This window comes from Humulus lupulus, chromosome 9 (genome assembly GCF_963169125.1).
Source record: "Humulus lupulus chromosome 9, drHumLupu1.1, whole genome shotgun sequence".
NCBI classification, from domain to species: Eukaryota; Viridiplantae; Streptophyta; class Magnoliopsida; order Rosales; family Cannabaceae; genus Humulus; species Humulus lupulus.
In genome coordinates this window covers 162,139,118-162,153,061 of record NC_084801.1, presented here as the reverse complement: position 1 = coordinate 162,153,061, position 13,944 = coordinate 162,139,118, and the positions used below count along the sequence as shown (strand labels likewise).

Genomic DNA, 13,944 nt, shown 5'->3' with positions numbered 1-13,944 from the left:
AATAGGGAATCATTATTCAATCTATAAGAAGGTATAGATTCTATATCTGTTAAACTACGTCCCCAGCCTGTTAGGAGTATGTCCTAAAATCATGTAGAAGACATTTATTATTTCAATGAATAAATAAATACAATGGTCTATTATTGTTATATTTAAATTATTGTTTGAATAATTTTTGTAAATATCAGAAAAATTCCATATTCATCATTGAGAATGTAATCTTATATTAGTACGAGAGAATTAAGATAACATGAATGAATAAAAATATTCAACAAAAAATTGAAGTTATGGAATTCTTTAATTGGGGTTGTAAGTACGGTTTACTGAGTATCATGTTGATACAAATAATCTAGATTCGGATTATTGATGTGGTAAGACATCTCGGTAAAGGTGCTTTATATAATATGATTATATATGACAATGATCGATATGAATAAAAGTATTTAACCAAAAACCATTTAATAATAAAGATTTGTAATTCATATCATAACTGATGATCATTTATAGATCAACCTAAATTCTGAATGTTCATGAACTCTTGTTTATGTTTATTAAATCTTTTGATTCATTCGTTAAGGTCTCTTCATAGATTGAGGCTAATGACTTTTGTTTTGGAGATTTAATATCATGGATGGCTGGGAACATGTATCAACAATACAGAATCTAATATTTCCTAACGGATCGTATATTGGTTCCCTTAAGGGTTAATTCTGGAACTTAATGATTTTGAGCTCAAATCTATAATTAGATTATAGATTAATTATCCACTATTGAATTAATGGTACTTAAGGAATAAGAAGTAAATTAGAAGGGCAAAATGGTAATTCTTCCATTCTAATTTATGAACTAATTAATTAGAGGGTTGAACTATTGTAAGATGGTTATATCAATGGACAACTTAAAATAAGATTTCTATAAAAGTATATCTATAACATAAAGAGTTCAATTCTGAATTTATAGTAGAGAAATATCAAAATTAATAAATTAACTATTATGATTAAAGAGTTTAATTATTTAGTTTTAATTTATTGGAGCTTAATGTTTTAGGTCTATGGTCCCCGAAATGGCTCAAACAAACACTGACAAAGATAAATACAAAAATGGCAAAATGACTTATTTGATAAGTAAAATATTTTTCTATGCACTAAACATAATTATTGTATAATTATGTGTAATTAATTAATTGAAAATTAATTAATTATTTGATTTAACAAAAATATAATAAATTTTGAATTAACTTATTTTTGAGATTTTTGGTATTTAAATAATGATGAAAATTGGAAAAATCACATGCCCTCCCTGGCATGAGTTGGGCGTGTAGCACAGTGCACAGTCACTGTGCTACACGCACAAGAAGGTTCTAGAAGAATCTTGGTTCAACAATTTTAGTTATTTAAATATTAAATAAATAATGAGATATTTTAATATGATTGAAATACTATTATTTAAACAAAAATTTGATAATTCATTAGTTATTTTTAAATTGTTTAAAATAACTAATATTATTTATTTTTAATATATTGGATATATTAAATATAGGAGATTAGTTTTCCAGAGCGATACTTTTTAGAGATAGAAAATATATTGTGAAATCTCCTTGAGAGAAATAGAACAGTGCTACAAGCATAGGTCACTGTTCTTCACAAATTTAGGTCCAAACTTTATCAGATCTCATGTGTTGAGAACATCTGATAAATAGATATTTCCTATTGTTTTGTATAACGAGCCCACACTCGTTCTTTGTGTGTTGAGAACATTTTGGAAGATCCTGGTGTGAGATCTTAAGGATTTTTCCGTACAAAAAGATAGCAGCAAGGAGAAACTTGAGGTAGTTTTCTATTCATCTCTTTGATTCAATGTATATATGTATGTGAAGAAGTAGATCTAGAAATCTTGTGGGGTTAAATTAACAATTTTGATTGTTGTTCCGCTGCGTATAATCTTTGATTTGATCTATAAAAATCAAGAAATGGTACCAAAGCCATCTTCACATATATATATATATATTGAATCTGTCTGTGTTTAGATTTATGCATTTATTTATTTATGATGAATGAATGGATGGTTTAATATGATTGAATGCATGGGAATGTTGAATCGTTAATTGTATGGTGTTTTTGGGTTATGATTTGTTTATGATTAGATCATTGTGTAAGCCATTAAGGGGCATAGGATTTATGAAATTTTATTTGGGTTAAAAGAAACTCATGAGTTGAGTTATGAGAATCTGGAGATTGAGGCTAAGTTATCCTGTAAGGAATAGCCATTTCAGATATGAGATAGAAAGAATAAGGTTCTGAGGAACAAAGTTATACCTTGGATTAAGGTATGTTGAAGAAACAGTGAGGTCAAGGGAGCGACCTGGGAAACTGGAATCAGTTGTGCGGAATTTTTATTCCGGGAAATTCAGATAAATTTTGAGGACGAAATTTCTGTAAGGAGGGGATAGTTGTAATGGCTCAAATTTCCTAATAAGGTTTAGGACCTTAATTAGGAGGCCAGGAATGCCATAATTGATTTATTGTATTATTAAATGATAATATGCATGTTTAGGTGTATTAAATATGCATGTGAACCCATTTCTGAGTAATTGGGTGATTTTCATATTTTGGCCATTTCGGGCATATTTGGCATATATGTGATATGTGTATGGTGCTTTATTATTATTTGGTTATGCCAGGGTTACCCAGCATGAGACGATCCTAGGAGGTAAGCTAGTGGGGAAGTCACAACGGGATTTATGCTTGACTCGAAGTGAGTCAATGGTATTTAGAGCATTACCGGGTTATTGGGTAATGGGAATCCATGTTTAGTGATAAATTGGGAGTTAGTAAGATCAGGGGGAAATTCTGGAGGTTTTGACTATTTTGCCCCCGGAGACATTTTCGGGACCCCGAGCGTTAGGATTTGTTTGAGGCTACTTAAGCTTGAAGTAACCTTTAAAGGAATAAAAAGAACGTTCTCTCTCCCTCTAAGTTCCATTTTCGTCTCCCGGTCGCATTTTCGAAGGAAACTTGAGTTCTAGGACTCGGATTCAAGCGGGGATCGAGGCATAACGATCCTAGGGAAGATTAGAAGCTTATTAGCTGAAGGATTTAGTTAGAAACAACTCAATCAGAGGTAATTCAAGTTTTAAGTTCTAAGTTTTTAAAGTTTTTAAGCTTGAATTGGATTTTGTATTTTTATGAGTTTTTGATTGATTTGAGACTTGGGTTTTGTTGGTTTTGGATGATGGGGATGTTTGGGAACTTTGATTTTTGAGTTTGGAGATATTTCGATAGGTTTTTGGGAGGTTTTAAAAGGTTGAAAACGGGGAAAATGGCTGGTCCGAGGTTGGGTCGCGGCTCTGTTCTTGGGCGCCGCGGCCCAAGCTCGATGAAGCAAGTGGAAGGGTTTTGTGAGCTCTGGGGGCCGCGGCACTAGGTGTAGGGCATCACAGCACTTTCCCCTGATGCCTTTGTTTTGGCTGGGGGGCCGCGGCTCAGTGAGTTAGGGCTGGGACGCTTGAGGGTATTTATGGCCGAAATGATGTTTTAAGCTTGGGAACTCAAACCTTAGGCCTCGGGATCATTCCTACTACCCAGTTTAGTGGGACTGGATGTCTCGGAGGCTAGGTCTTGGTTCCGGGATTGGTTTTAGAACTTGAACTTATTGGATCACCGTTTGTGGTTGTGACTAGGTTATCACTAGAGGCTTGGAGTAAGGATCGTGCTTGTGGCTTGTTTATTGGTAACCTGTGCTTGAACCAAAGGTAAGAAAACTGCAGCCTATGTATATGACATGCATGGTTATTCTTGATGCATGTTGGATGTTTTAATGTGACATGCATGGTTATTGTTGAGGCATGTCAAGTGATTAAATGTGATGCATGTGTTGCACAAGAAACATGTGATTAGGGCATGCTATGAATATTGAATATGAGATGGTTCAGAGCTTGAGTCTCTGTGTTTATGCATGATCCTAATTATGCTAGCAATTTTTAAGTAAGCATGCTGAATGCCCTATATTCGGATATTTGACATATGATGTATGTTTGATAGCATTTCTTACTTGTGTATGGCACTGACTAGTCAGGGTCGACACTGGTCGCGTATTACTGACCTGAGAGTCAAAAACAGTATAAGCGTCATGAACGCGGGACCGATAAAAGATTAGATCTAATCGATATCAGTGTTGAATGACTCTGGGAGCATTGATGCTAGGCCGACCCTAAGGTCGATGAAAATTATAAGCGCTTGACTAGTCTAGGACTAGTTACTCAGAGCCAGGGCCAAAGGCCTAGGTGACTGTTTGTCACATGGCTAGGGAGCGGAAGCCCACGGTGGTGACTCCATGGTCATGCGATAGGTTATATTGGTGACTAGTTCATCGAACACCTATCTTGTTTAAGCTAGTGAAATGATCACTTATCTACAAATCCCCGGTGACCCTATCGTCACATGGCTAATGGGAACGGAACCCACCTTAGTGACTTGTACAACTATCACTCTTCTATTTGGGGCTATAAGCCCGATATGGTTACCGGAACCACCAGTGTTAAAGCACTTATCTGATTAGGATTGACTTGATAGTCATCCACTTAGGAGGGCAGGATTCCTTATCCTAGATACCCATCATTACGTGAACTTATTTGCCTGGTTGAATAGGGCTATATTTGCTAGGCGTGTGCCTTATGATTTGATGTCATGATATGACTGTTCATGAGCATATTGAGTTTTCTTGCTGGGCTTCGGCTCACGGGTGCTATGTGGTGCAGGTAAAGGCAAAAGAAATCTGGACCATCCTTGAGCTGGAGAGCTTAGGTGATGATGTGTACATATGCAGCTGCTTGACCACCACAGCCGAGGTTTGAAGAGGAACTAGGGTTAAACCCTGTTTTGCTGCTTAGATCGGCTGGTTGTAAATATTTTCTTGTAATAGACCTTTAAATTATATTTTTGGGATCCCAATGTATACAGTAAACGTTTTAATGAAATGTTATATCTTAACCAAAATTATTAATCCCTAAACCGCTAATCATACCTAGTTACACGATTTTGGCCAAATGACTCGATTAGCGAGTTTAGCACTGTTTATAAGGCACATCGTAACGGTCCCTGGAGTTTATGGTGTTACACAAACTTTAACGCATGAATCAAAGGATCATATGACATATATAGGAGTACATAGTAACCTTAGGATTAATACTATGTTCATAGTAAACTTTAACGCATTGTGTATATGTTCATCGTTTGATGTGTTTAATTAATACTATGAAACGATGTTTAAACAAGTATTAACAAATCACATTTGGTCCAATTCTACATACTCTCAGCATGCAAAGTACCTCCACTAAAGTGTCCTGCTACACTAGTAACCCGGATCTAGGTCACATGTATTCATAATACTAGCGGATCATACTAACAGTAATTAATCTAAAGATTCAATAATTTTATTTTTATGCAAACTATTTAAGTTTATTATCTTAATCTCGATCCTCCCATACCAATATGAGATTAAGACCACATAGATAAACTTTAGAATTTTCTAATATTCACTTAATATTATCATATAATATCAAGCATAGTCTATATATATTATAATTTAATTCAATTATTTATTTCATTTAAAATATATGTCAACTACAATTACTTTAAGGGTACTATTTCCAACATTTTGATATATCCGATTTTATTCTTACCATAGATTTGGGGCCCGTTTTCCTCTTGAAACCATAGAGGATTTCATGGGCGAGAATTGAGTTTTCAGCTATCCAACGGCCTGAAATAAAGGCAGATTGGAGGGGAGAAATCAAAGAGGGCAGGATTTGTCTCAGTCATTCTGTGATAATCTTCGAAATGACTTTGTAAGCAACATGTGATGATTTGTCTATGTCGATATGCTATTTTTCTTAATATAATGATACAAAAAATACTAATAAAATACAAAACATGCATTACTTTTTATTAAAATATTGGAAATTAAATACAAAACATGCATTACTTTATCTTCATCATTTTCCTCTTCTTCTTCTAAACCCAGAAACAAATTTTAAGAAAAGAAATTTCAGATACAAAATCAAACCAAACTAACAATATGCATACACATTTGCTCATCACATTTCAAACCGAAAATTCACACTCGGAATTAGAGTTCAAAATCAAAATTAAAAATCAATAACAAATTTTAACATTCCACTTGAAAATCAACATCAAACATGAAACCTGCTATACCCAGTCAACAGAGCTGACTATACACACTCAAAACTCAAGAACCTCAGCCCCAAACTCGGACTTAGCCCAGATATGCTTAGCCCAGGCGTCACCCCATCACAGATCCAGAGAGGGCTTGACTATAGCTTCAACGTTTAGCCCCCAGATCTGACAACGACGAGCTTAACCCCCCATATCCGATGAGTCCGTGCCTAGCCTCTTCGTTGTCATTCCATCCATGGCCGAGGACCTGCACCCAACCCGCCTGTCATCCGAAACCGCAGGCTTCAGATCTCGCAAAACCAAAGAGTTGAACCTTTGGTATAATATATTATTAATTTATGCTTATGACCACTGTCTAGTAATTTCTTAGAAGCTCAATATTCACTCTTTTTTATTTTTGTGACTGATTTGTTTAGAGATAAATGGATAAAACACAATTCAATTTATATATAGTGTGGATTTTAAATTTTCAATTAAATCTAATTCTCATAAGTAAGATATTTGTACTATGGTGATTAAATTGGAATTTTTGATCATATACATAATAATTCAAATCTTCAGAGGAGCTTAAGATTGGCCGAAGACATTCCAATATTACTTTCATCAAGCCAACATATGGTGAATGAAAATTTAATAAAAAAATAAATATAATAAATCGTCAATATTAAGAAAATTAAATAAAATAAAATTTTAGTAGGACATTTTTTTTTCGGAAAAAAAAAAGAAGAAAATCTCTTAATGTCTCAAACTTAGTTTTGAGTGAATTTGCTTTAAATTAGACTTGGTCCATGTATATAAGTTGAGAGTGATCTCAGCTTTTAAATATTTGGATTAATTTTTATAATCACCAGATAGTTAATATAAAATAGATAAATACATGTCAAAAAAAAATAAATAAATAAATACATAACCGATTTTAAAATATATATTCCAAAATTTGATTTGTGACAACATATCATCGAGGGTTCTATGGTGTAGTGGTTAGCACTCTGGACTTTGAATCCAGCGACCTGGGTTCGACTCCCGGTAGGACCTTCTTATTTTATTTTTTCAAAAAAAGGAAATTATATATGTTTATTTATTATATAATTATAAAAGACAAGACAGAGATTTGTACATAATCTAATAATAATGTTACGTAGTGTCTATGAGGGACATAAAATGTTATTACTAATGTCGGAAAAAGTAACACTAGAAGGCATTTGAATGATATTTTGTTCTCCTTCCAAAAGAAAAAGTTCGAAAAATAAATAATAAAAATCAAGGATGACCCAGTCAAAACCCAAGCACTTAATATTTGGATTGATTTTCATAATAATTAACCATAAACTTAATATAAAATAGATAAAACGAATTTTCAAACTATATATTAAGATGTGATTACCAAAACTTGATGAATTGTGTTTGTGATATTGAGTAAGATGACGATGAATTTTCAATCTCATATTTTCCAACAAAAAAATTTCATGAGTAGAAAAAACACGAGACTTTATAGGACCACTTAGACTTAGCTAGCTCCACCACATAATGTTGTAGAACCTTATATGGTCTATGATTGTGGATCACCCAATATGTATATACCAAAACAAGGAAAAAAAAAGGATAAAAACAAACTCGTAGAAGTAGAAAATCCCCAAGTCAATACTATGAAAAATATATATTACAAACGAGTACTACTTCGTCCTATTAATATATCTATGCAAGCATGTGTACTTCTCTTTTAGAGACCAAACTAGTTCTAGATTGTAGATTGATTTCTAAATGTAGTTATCTGTTTTCTGTTTTATTATCGGAAATTTGTTTCTATTTTTCTTTTTCATTTTATCATTTATATTATTTTTTACTATTAAATGTCACGTCGCGTTTGCATGCATGGGGCTGTTTTTTTTTTTTAATTTTCAAATGCCAACTGTTAAAAGAATTTATAGTAATTTATAATAGGTAATAAAAAAAAAACCTGTAAAATAACCATTTAATCATTTATTTTATTTTATTTAAATTTAAGTGTTTACAAACTACCGTTAAATATAAAAGTATTATGTTAAATATAAGAATATTCCGTTAAAGTTAACATTAAAAAAAAAATCGTTAAAATCAAGACTTTTCGTTATCTACACACTTATTATATAGAAGAGATATATCTTCTGTATATAAAAAAATGTGTATATAACAAAAATTCTTGATTTTAACTGTTTCTTTTGTTAACTTAAATAAAATATTCTAAATATACCACTATTTATATTTTTAAAATCAATTAAAAATAAATATTTATTAATTATATTAATATAAATTCAAATGTTATAAAATATTTTTATTAGATTTAAATATTATAAAATATCATGCATTAAATATTATAAATTTAAATATTTTAAAATATCATTATGATAGTAATATTTAATACTAAACTAGATATTTATTAATTATATCCATATAAATTCAAATGTTATAAAATATTATTATTATAATAATATATAATATTTAATCCTATTTTTCATAAAATGTTACTATAATAAATATTTAGTAATTATATTAATATAAATTCAAATATTATAATAATATTTAATACAAAATAGGATATTTAATAATTATATTAATATAAATTCACATGTTATTGTTACACTCAGATTTCGAGATAAGAAGTTATGACCTCGAAAACTGGACTTGTCAGGTGTGAGCTCGAAACACATGCAGTCATCATATGAGTAGCCTCGAATATTCTCTGAGCTCGCAATGGCCATGGTATGACTCATGAATATATTTTTCCCTGATTGCCTTCAGGCGAGATGGCTCGAGCTCAGGAAGTGCAAGCTCGAATGTGACAGCATCGTCAGCATGTTCCGAGCACAACGCGAAGTTAGGTGATAGGCTCGTGATTGACTCATGGTCTCGGCAAGTTCAATACCAATTGTTGATCTCAAAGATTTGATGAATCGTCTGGGTTAATCAGTTACGTGTGAATATTTTTATGGTTGTACAATCCCAATATTTAAGGGATATCATTTAATTTGTTATCCGTTTCCAATCTTCATGGAACGTTTCCCTGTATAAAGGAAATAATGCATTAAATAGCATTATATTAATTGATTTACAGAATATCTTCCCGAGATATGTGGGAATGAATTCTGCAACCTTCTCTATAAATAGAGAAGGAAACACCATTTGTAAGGAACCGATTTCTGATTTCTTGAGAAAAAACTTTGGGCAACTCTTCTCTGAAAAGTTTCCAGAAAACTTCCAAGTCTTAATAACACAGACTCGTGGACTAGGCAGAGTTAACTGCTGAACCATGTAAAAATTCTATGGTTTTCCTCTTTATTCATTTGCACCAATATTTTATTGTTTAATTGCGCTACTATTTAAGTTGACGAAAAACGGCGTCAACAGTTTGGTGCTTTCATTGAGAGCCATTAAACAGTACGTGTGTGAGTCTGTTCAGGAGCCTCTTGAATCAACAATGGCAGCAAATAATCCCAATATTCCTGAAGATGAGATTTTAGATGAAGATGAGTACCCCCGGCGCCTTGGAAAGCAACCTATGGTGAATTCTGACCCCGATGAGAGGAGTGGATCGTCCGACTCTCGGGGATCACCTGCCCCCAGGGACGACGAGGATATGTACTACAATCCTAAACGATATGTGCCAATAGTGGAACTCGAAAATCGCCAACTACGAAAGCAGTTGGCAGAAGTTAAGAAGTGCAACGAAGAGCTAGCTAGACTAGCTGCTGAGGCGTAAGCGGCTAAGGCCCCACCTCCGCAAGATGCCCAGGATCCGCCTCTGCGAGATGTTCACCTCCCACCGCGTAGGCCTTGGGGGCAGCCGCGCAAAAATACCGCCACCCGTAGAGTGGAGCAGCCTCTGCCACCAGCAGAACAGCCTGCTCCGTCGAGGCCCCGAAGAAGTAATCGTACTGGAGGTCCTACCAACCCAACTACGGAGGCACCAGCTGGAGTAGGGAATAACCGAGCCCCCTCGGAGGCTGGACCCGAAATCCTGGTACCGCGCAGAACATTGCAGAGTCCGATCGAGTGAACTCAGGGCCTTCTAGGCCCCGTAACGGATGGCAGCCACCATCACCAATAAGGCATCCCTCACCAACTCGAAGGAACTCCCAACCGACCCATGGTGATAAGGAAAGGCGAGCTGGGCGAAGGCGTGGAAATGGGGAAACTGCTAGGGAGCATAAGGGTCCCCATCCCACGAGAAGCCAAATGTATCGATCTCACACTTTTGAGACGAGGCAACCGGCAAGAAACCCAACTCGAAATAATCGTGCAACGAGCCATGTTAGTGAAGGCTCAGGTGACATCAGGTCTATAAGTATATACGACCATGAACGTAGAAACAATGGAAATCGAGGTGATCACCCAGATTTACAGGAGCATTTGAACCATAATCGGGGGCGTGACAATCCCCCGAATTCAGACCTGAGAGACCATCTCAATGGGCGTAAGCACCCCGCGCCAAGGCGGGGAACTGGAGTTGTAATCAATGATAACTAGTTCCCGCTGCTTCAAGTCAGACCCCCCGTAGATCCAGACTAAGAAAGGATTGAACAGTTGGAATGAGCATTCAAGCTCTTACAAAACGAATGAGGCCAGGAATGGGACGAAGAGTTCGATGAAGAACTCGAGCCCTTTGCCCCGCATATTTCTAGCACCCCGTTCCTCAAGGGTTCAAAATTCCCCATGTCCCACCTTTTGATGGGAATTCGGATCTGTACAGCCATTTAAGTACATTCAACACAATCATGCGAGCCAGTAATGTGGGCTACGAGCTCAGGTGCATGTTGTTCCTAGCCTCACTCATAGGAGCAGCGAAGAACTGGTTTGAAAAGTATAAGAGACATTTGATTGCTTCATGGGATCAATTATCAAGAGATTTCAAAAAGCAATTCAAGGCCATGGTCGGCATTAGGCTCGAGGCGTCTGCCTTGACCAATGTCTGACAGTAGCCAAATGAGACATTGAAGAGCTATCTCACAAGGTTTAACTTGGAAGTCGCTTGAGCCCGTGACATCGATGACAGTGGCCATTTAATGGCTATCGGAGCTGGAGTAATGCCTGGAAGTCCTCTCTGGGAGGATATGCAAATGAAGCCCGTAAGGTCTTTTCAATCGACGAGCTCAGAGGTTTGTTAATGTAGAGGACCCGAGGTCAGCATTGAATATGACCTCTCAGCCCATAACTACAACAACAAATGCAAACTCTGCCTCGACCTCAGTGGATCCTATGACCTCAAAACAACAAGGGGTTGAATCTCAACCCATAACTTTTACTGAAGATGACGCATCCCATGTACAGTTCCCTCATAATGACCCGCTGGTCATAACCCTTCAGATCGCGAATAAGAGGGTACACCGAGTCCTGGTTGATAACGGGAGCTCAGTAAATATCCTCTAAAAGGCCACTTTAGAAAAGATGGGACTCGTGCTTCGTGGCCTAAAGTCATGTGCAACGATGTTGTACGGCTTTTCAGGAGAAGGGATTGCCTGTATGGGATCCATTGAACTCCCCGTAACCTTGGGAGACTTTCCAGTCTCGACAACCAAGATGATGGAGTTCGTAGTGGTGGATCTTCCATCGGCCTACAACGTACTGCTCGGGAGACCCGCCTTAGTAAGGCTAGGAGCAGTTTCGTCTGTTAGGCACCTGGCCATCAAGTTCCCGACTTCTAGTGGCATCGGGACACTGAAAGGAGACCAGATCGTGGGAAGGGAATGCTACAGCATTTCCGTGAAGGGAAAGAAGCAAACAAGTGCACAAACGCTTGTAGTAATTCAAAGTAAGGATGGGACAGTCTTCGAGATAGACGAAGAGATCGATCATAGAATAGAAGAGAGGGTTGACCTCGAGCCTCTAGAAGAGCTCGAAGAGGTCAAGCTTGAAGAGGTTGATCCCCCAAAAACTGTGAAGGTAGGGAAAAACCTTTCGGAAGAAACAAAGTAGCAATTAATTTTCTTCCTAAGGAAGAACCAGGATGTTTTTGCCTGGTCACATTCGGACATGGTAGGGATAAGTCTGAATGTGATAAGCCACGTCCTTAACATTGATAAGAGCTTCCCCCCGAAGCAACAAAAATGAAGACTCCTGGACAATGACAGGAAGAAAGCCCTGAAGGAAGAGGTCGACAGATTAAAGGCGAATCAATTTATACGAGATGCTTTCTACCCTGATTGGGTCGCCAACCCGGTACTAGTTCCAAAACCTAATGGAACATGGCGAACTTGTATTGATTACTCTTACCTCAATAAGGCATTTCCTAAGGACTGCTTTCCTTTACCTCGGATCGACCAGCTCGTAGATGCCACAGCTGGGCACAGACTTATGTCATTCATGGATGCTTATTCTGGATATAACCAGATTTCCAAGCATGCCTTGGACCAAGAGCATACGAGTTTTGTGATAGATAAATGGTTGTACTGTTACAATGTCATGCTTTTCGGGCTCAAGAATGCTGGAGCCACCTACCAAAGGCTCATAAATATGATGTTCTCCGAGTAGATAGGTAATAACATGGAAGTGTAAGTTGATGATATGTTGGTCAAATCTAAACATAACCATAACCATGTGGATGACCTCGAAGAATGCTTCGCCGTGCTACGAAAGTACGATATGAAACTCAACCCTCAGAAATGCTCTTTTGGAGTATCATCGGGGAAGTTCCTGGGTTTCATTGTGAACACACGGGGAATAGAGGTTAATCCTGACAAGATCCAAGCATTAATTGACATGCCCTCACCTCGAAAACATAAGGATGTCTAGAGTTTGACTGGATGGATGGCGGCATTAAGTAGGTTTATCTCGAAGTCTACGGACTGTTGTCTCCCATTTTTCAACCTTTTGAGAGGGGGCAAAAAATTTGAATGGCCAGAGGAATGAGAGCTGGCATTTCAGGAGCTTAAGAAGCACCTCGTGGAACCTCCCATCTTGTCGAAACCTATCACAAGAGAAGTTTTGTACCTATATCTCGCTACAACCGAGCACGCCATTAGTGCCGTGCTTGTCCGAGAAGACTAGAAGGTACAAAAGACAATATATTATGTCAGCAAAAGGTTACTGGGGACATAATCAAGATACCCCTTAATAGAGAAATTGGCTCTCAGCCTAATTCACTCATCTCGAAAGCTCCGACCTTACTTTCAAGCACACCTCATCCATGTGCTGACTGACCAACCACTACAACAAGTCTTGTCGAAGCCAGAAGCCTCGGATCGATTATTAAAATGGGCTATTGAGCTCAGGCAATTCGAGATCACTTATTATCCGAGGACAGCCATAAAAGGACAGGCCTTAGCAGACTTCATAGTGGAATGTACTGGAATGACTAATGACGAAGTTATAACCCCAGCCCGCGAGCTGTGGAAACTTTACGTCGATGGGTCTTCCAACGATAATAGATCGGAGGCAGGAATCATATTGATCACTCCAACTGGAAGTCGATTTCACTCCACCTTAAGGTTTGTTCGAAGCATCTAACAGCAAGGCTGAATATGAGGCTCTATTGGCCGGACTCCGAATAGCCAAGGAACTCAAGGCTAAGGCGATACATTGCTAGAGTGACTCTCAATTGGTGGTCAACCAAAATTTAGGGGAATATTAGGCTCATGGCATAAGGATGGCCGCATATTTAGAAAAAGCAAAAACAACACTCGAAAATTTTGAGTTCTATACAATAGAGCAGGTTCCCCGAGAGCAAAATTCTAATGCAGATGCCCTAGCCAGGCTCGCCACATCCACCGAGGTCGAT

The 13,944-nt window shown here is 37.0% G+C and overlaps 1 non-coding gene across 1 annotated transcript; it reads left to right on the top strand.

Annotated features, from left to right (window-relative positions):
- The first annotated feature begins 7,157 nt into the window (after positions 1 to 7,157).
- On the top strand, positions 7,158 to 7,229 carry TRNAQ-UUG (transfer RNA glutamine (anticodon UUG)). The gene has a single exon. It is a non-coding gene; the product is annotated as a tRNA-Gln (tRNA).
- Positions 7,230 to 13,944: the final 6,715 nt, after the last annotated feature.